General features: G+C 42.3%; 1 long non-coding RNA gene across 1 annotated transcript; it reads right to left on the bottom strand.

Annotated features, from left to right (window-relative positions):
• Positions 1–4,012: 4,012 nt before the first annotated feature.
• LOC123170174 (uncharacterized) lies at positions 4,013–5,863 on the bottom strand. The gene is made up of 4 exons (XR_006485069.1): positions 5,341–5,863; positions 4,842–4,996; positions 4,517–4,595; positions 4,013–4,291 (listed from the first exon to the last, which is right to left on the bottom strand). It is a non-coding gene; the product is annotated as an uncharacterized lncRNA (long non-coding RNA).
• Between the last annotated feature and the right edge of the window lie 843 nt (positions 5,864–6,706).

Below are 6,706 nucleotides of genomic sequence, written 5' to 3'. Positions count from 1 at the left end.
GACGACATGCATCATCGATCCCAGCGATCTACTCGATATACGTACTCCTATTTGGTTATATATACTACGGTATCTTCAGCTACAAAAAGAGTAGTAATTTGTTTGACATAAACGCAGATGCTCACATTATCTATATGACCACTTTCGAGATACTGAGCGACGCCTCCTCCCACTAAATGAGCATTGCCAGAAAGCCTGAAACAAATCTAGATAACCTAACCATCGATGAATTAATTTGACTCATTTCTTGTTTAACAACTAGGGCTCACTTACCCCCCCCCCCCCCCCCCCCAACAAAAAAAGGGGCTCACTTGCATCAATGAATTAATTTGACCCGGACCGGAATATAATTAAGGCCATCTTGCAGAGATTATGTTTCAACTAATATTGAGGCGCCTCATAATTAATGGCACGCAATAGCTAGCACAGGTATAGGTATATAAAAAGGACGTGCGTGCATGCCCAGCTACAACCAAGCTTACCACAGCTAGACAACTAAATGAGCATGAGCATGGCGCCGTCGTCCACGGATGACCATGCCATTGACGAGCTTGCCATCACCATCACCGAGCTTCCACTCGAGACGCCTTCCGTCTGAGGCAGTACGGCGGGTTCTGGCTGCTGGAGAAGTTCCTCCAGGGCGTTCCGGCCGTCCACTCCGTCTTCGAGCCGAGGCCAGCTTTCCCAAGTGCGGCACCACCTGGCTCAAGGCCCTCGCCTTCGCCACGCGCAATCGGGCCGAGCACCCGCCGCGTGGCCTCGACCACCCGCTCCTCCGTCGCAACCCCCATGACATCGTCCAGTACCTGGAGCTGCAGTTCGCGCAATCCATGGGCCACGTGGTGGCGGTGTTGCTGCTGTCAAGTTTGTTCAGTTGTATCATGTAGGTTTTCTGTTTCAACTCAAGTCTGGTGCACGTAAACATGTTCTTGCAACCTTGCTCTGATACCACTAGTTAGAATAATCTGAGGCACGTAGCCGGTGTTCGGTGAACATCGATAAGAAATCTCAGAGTCGTATTTCATGTGATTGATTGGTCCTCGGCTGATCCACTACGTGCCTTATATTATTCTAGCAATTTCCATACGATTGTTTTCTCTCTTAAAGTTTGACTTCAGTCAACTCTAATATGCATACTAAATAAAAACTCTAATATAGAACAAGACTAGCCTAGCGTAGACAGTCAGATATAGTACATAGGTTCGTGTACCGCACAGTGGAGTACTATATCTTTTCATGCAGTGATTTACATAGATGCGTGTCGGCATGTGTTATGAGAGTGGTTTTTCTACCACACATGATGATGATATGTAGGGCAGTGGCAAGCGCTAGCAAAAAGAAGGCACTTTGTGGAGGAGGCATCCACCTTTTTCTTTTCCTTTGGCTTTTGATATTCAATTTAATGTATATTTTGAATTGAAAGTTTAAATTATTATTATTATTTGCATATTTGTGTTTTTTTTGCGACAAGGACTTTCAAATAAGATTCATTATGCGTACACTTCGACGAGTTTTAAAAACTTTTTGAAGTTTCAAATGCTGAAACTTGGTACGAGCGAACAACTAAACCTTAGCTTAAAAAAAACTTGAATCTTTGCGTGCCCTCGTGCGAAATCCAATGACTTTGCGGACCGCTAGCAAAAGCAGGTCACGGCCCATTCAGCCCATAGCAAATACAGTTGGAACTGAGAGTAGTACTTAAGGGGCATTTGCTATTCCGCGCTTCAGGCGCCCGTATAACAGTATAAACTGCAATGGGCGCACACCCCCGCTTCGCTCTAGGCCGGTCCATTTGCCTTCTTTTACCGTTTAAACTTCCAAAAAAGGTGCTGGCTAGGGACCACGATAAAACTGGCGACCTCATCTATACCAATATAAAAAGACCCAAAGGGGCAGATCCAATTAATCTCGGTCATCAAATCATGTCAATCCAACGACCTAGACTGCTTCAATATCGAGCGCTCAACACGTTTAGCGTGCAGTTAACTTTATGCCAGATATAGTGTTTATCACATAATAACACGCAAATAATATCCTACTTAATATTCGCATGCACTTAATATACTTCCAAATTAATGTGCATTGCACGTACACATTCACTAGTCATTAGAAGGGAAGGGCAGCAACCACCAGGCCACTCACCCGCTAGCGCACATTTAATTCGTTTTTTCCAGTCTTCAATTTGGCTTCTTCTTTTTCTTTTTTTCTTCTCCTTTTTTGTTTCTTAAATGCGCACTTCTTTAAAAAATCGTGAACTTTTTTACAAAATCAATTTTTTTTATTAGATGAACATTTTCAAATTCGTTGAACTCCTTCTCAATTTTTGATGAACTTTTTTCCAAATTTGATGATTTCATTGTAAATTCGACGAACTATTTTCCAATTAGATGAACTTTTTTCAAAATCCAAGAATTTTGTCAAATTTGATTATTATTTTAAAAATCGATGATTTTTTCAAGACCTGTGAATTTTTTTGAATTCATGAACTTTGTCGTTTTTTTCTAAAAAAAGAAATTCAACTTTTTTTGAGACAAAAAAAGAAATTCAACTGCAATCGAGCGAACCAGGGGGTATAAAATGCGATCGAGCACTCGGATATACATGGGCCGGCCCACCAGTATTGGTGTGTGGGCACCAGGGAGCTTCCCTGGCACCGGAAGCGCCGAATAGGAGCACCCAGACTGGGGTGTGAGGATAAAAATGGAGGGCTTTGCTTTGTCCTGCCTGCTCAGATTTGATGATGTAGCTCCATCACTGATAATGTGTACGGTCCACCATCAAAAGTTACCTAGAAATTCATGCTATGTGTTTCACGTTTGTGAAAGTTTGTTTTGTTTTGGCTAGACAAGATTTTGTTTGCCTTATTTGTGTTTTTTTATAATGTATCAGTAAATGAAAAGGGTATCATAATTTTCGTTGTATATCGACAAGATCCACATGTACAAAAGTCCATCTCTTTATGGATGGTAGGTCCATACATGCTGGCACTCCCTTCATTCTAAAATCAGTGTTTCGATTTGAGTACAATTTTGGATTAAAGTTAGTATAAAATTAAGACACTTATATTATTTTTTTGAACATCAGCACAGACACAAACGCTCATATACACGCGCATACACTTTAAGACAATTATATTAGGACAAGCGAGTATATTGTATGCATGGTAGAAAGACGCTACTCTTTGTATGACATGTAGGTTGGGTAAGAATCTAACAGAGAGATCCGCTGACATGAAGAGAAGAAAGAAGGGTGTGGAGTCAGCGGTCACATCGATCTTCATATTTTTGTGAATTTCGCTAATTAAAGCCGAGAGAGAGAGAGAGGGGGCATATCTGCATGTGCGTGTGCAGCATCTGCCGCTTTATTCAATGACTAGTACAATGCCCGTGCGTTGCTACGGGCCTTTTAACATTAATCTAATCCTACGTAAATTTATGGTGCGGCGGAGACGTATCAGACAACGCCATCACATTCAAAAACAAAGCGCCAAGGTAAATTTACATTGCACATTTACGTCAATTGGTCAACATGCTTGCCTTGACTCCAGGAATACCTCCGGCTGATGGAGGTCGCCAGGTAGGGTTACGCTAATAGAAATATTTTGATAGCTTGGAGCCTTGGACTTGCAAAGCCAAAGACGTGGTCCACGTCCATGGGCGAGGAAGGGAATCGTAGGAAAAATTGGATACACTTATATTAGTATTTCAGGTCTGCCCAATACATAGTGTTCCTGATATTTTGGATATTTTACGCCAAGTTTCTTACTAAACACAACAGGCCTCTCGCAATCTAAGAGGCTTCTTTGGTTTTGGGTGGTTCAACAAGAGGTATTGCTTCAACACGCTGTTTCCCAGTCGAAGCTCTCTTCTTCCGACTGTCCTAGATAGGGGCAAGAATATGTTGAGAGATAAGAATAAATGCTAGTAGTAAATAGGACAAAATCGTAGTTAATCCAACAAGTTTCTTGGCAAAATTTCTGATGACAAAAACGGAAAATTCATGTTGTGTAATTACAGCGGCAGTACACATAGGAGTGACTCCATTCAAGATGTGAAGTTACATCAATATACTTGCAAACATAAGACAGAGCACAGACTTCATATCTTTGCTATCGGCTAGAGCTTCAGCTCCGATCCCTAAGTTAATATTCACATCTTCTCAGTAACAATGCAGTTATGCCCAACTTCTGGTCACACAAGGATCATGGACTGATTACAGGTCACGATTACAACATGAGCACAAGAGCAAGCATACACATGCCAAAAGACAGAATATGCGTTGACTGAATAACCTGCACGGAAGGCATTAGCACTACATTAATGTCCCTAAAATCTACACCAAAAATGTAGCAAAAATCCTGACAATTAGAATATATTGCAAAACAGAATGCCAAAGACAGTTCAGTATATATTACCAATGCAACTCAGTTATCAACAAAATGAGCTAACTAATTTAACTGGGCAAAAATGGATTTGATTGTGGTAACCAGTTAGAACACAAGGTAACAATGTCTCACGTGCTTGAGGCTGGTGCAGGGTAGGTTGGACCTAGCGAAGGACTGGATCCATCGGTGCGATTTATGCGGCCATATCTATCTGCAAGGGCGAACGGCGAGATGGTCATCGAAGAAGCATTAGAGCAACAAAAGTCGTCGTGAACCTTTGGTTCTATGGAGGGCAGGTAAAAGTAAAATTTTGTTCCAAAATTATTTGATAACAAGTTAAGTTCGAATGTGAAATTTGAGATTATAACAGTACAAAAAATAACTATGAAATGCTGAGGATCATCTCCCTTCAGAAATGTCATCAATTAAGAATGCTAAAAAGATCATCACAAATTACCTGAAGGCCTTATCTCTGCTGTAAAGAGATGATTGTAGGGGCACTTATACAAAGACAATGTCTTCTCCTCAAAGTGCACGGCCAACGCGGAATTTGCTGCCTTCAGTCTGTCCTAATTTTGCCATGCACCCCATGTCTGATTATCCACAAGAGCTCTGACAAACAACGAATCAGCTGGACCATGAAACAGAAGGACAATAAATTTACGAGGAAGGTAATTTCCTGTTATTGGCAAAACATTTGATAATTGATTAAACCCAACACCAACCACTACTTTGTCGCGCATCTATTGCCAAAATCGCAGCTTCTCTTATAGATCATAAGTGTGTGTGTGTGTGTGTGTGTGTGTGTGTGTGTGTGTGCGTGCGTGTGTGCGTGCGCGTGCGTGCGTGCGTGTGTGCGTGCGTGCGTGCGTGTGTGTGTGTGTGTGTGTGCGTGCGTGCGTGCGTAGTTCATTATCTCTAAAAAATGAAGCGGGAGGAGAGAAATCATGACTCACCTCACCCAACAACAAGGTGGAAACTGCAACCCAAGAAAAAGATGCCCTTCCCTCTCTCGGTGAAGAGCATGCATGCCTTCAGGAGGTGCCAACCTCAATCTCCTTCCTTCCTTGGATGCGCTATCTAAGTACAAATTCCAGAAAAAAATACAAATCATCCAAAGGAGATTACTTTCCAGTAGTCAGGGGCCGCAAAATGCAGCCATGACACACCTATTATACACATGCATTCACCTTTAAGAGTGACTAATCAGTAAACACTAAAAGGGAGTAGGAAATAAACAAAATACTCGTATTACTGTTAAGAGGTGAATAAAACATATCATTTTTTAGGCTTTTGCAACCAGTGGCAAGAAACAAATACATGTGCATCCTACTGCTGATTCCTCACAATAATAACCTACTTGATCAACACTGGTACAAAAATAAATATTATATAAACGAACTAATCTTGAAAAATGGTAGTTGGATTAAGAAGCAATTAATTTGAAGAGACCAAGAATATTTGTGGAGATGGAAAAATGACTCCTTGTTGGCGTTCCAGCAAATAGGCTGTGAGCAACTCAGTCTGCTACGGAATAAAAGAAATTACAGAGCTAACCAACGTGCAAGATTGATTTCTATAAAACAGATTCACTTATATGCAATGGCATATGAGTGGTGGCAGGGTTATCTCACCACGGAAAAGGATTCTGAATCCCATCTCGCCGCAGAGTCCACACACCACAGCTCGCTGCAAAGGCTATCTCGGTGCCTGCCTTGAAGACACGAAGCAGGGGCGCTTGGAGCGGCCGGCATGGAGTTGACGAGCACGTGCTCGGAGGCTTGTTCTCCTCTCCGGGATCAGTCTGGACAAGGAGTAGCGTGAACCTCAGAGGAAGATCCCATTGTTGGTCGGGCTCAGGGAGCTTTTCGAGGAGCGGATGTAATGGAGTAGCAGCTATAATGATTGGTCCTCACCGTCCACCACCTCTTCATCCAACTTTCCGGGTGGGCCGAGATCATGGTACGATGGTGGCCGAGGCTGAACGCCGCGAAGCCTACCTTCCAACCACCATGTGGTCGCGCCCACCCGCCGCCGCTCACTGGTCTGCCGTTAATGGCCAACAATCTGGTGCAAAAACAACTCAACAAAATGTTTAGATCATACTTTTATATAGGAATTATTAAGAGGGCTATTACTATGTACTACCTGTGTATTGTGGAAAAAAATGTTCAGATCATTTTACCTTTAAGGCTGCTGTAATCTACTCTAATCTGCTATACACTCTGATAGTTTCGAATATAGTTCAGTAGGCATAAGCCCGCCGTAGTTCCCTGTCAAGAAAAAAAGTGTGTTGGCAATGGAATCTTATCAAAACTGTAA

The sequence above is a fragment of the Triticum aestivum genome, chromosome 7D, assembly GCF_018294505.1.
Source record: "Triticum aestivum cultivar Chinese Spring chromosome 7D, IWGSC CS RefSeq v2.1, whole genome shotgun sequence".
In the NCBI taxonomy this organism is placed as follows: domain Eukaryota; kingdom Viridiplantae; phylum Streptophyta; class Magnoliopsida; order Poales; family Poaceae; genus Triticum; species Triticum aestivum.
Note: the sequence above shows the minus strand (reverse complement) of the source record. Positions and strands in the feature narration are given on the sequence as shown.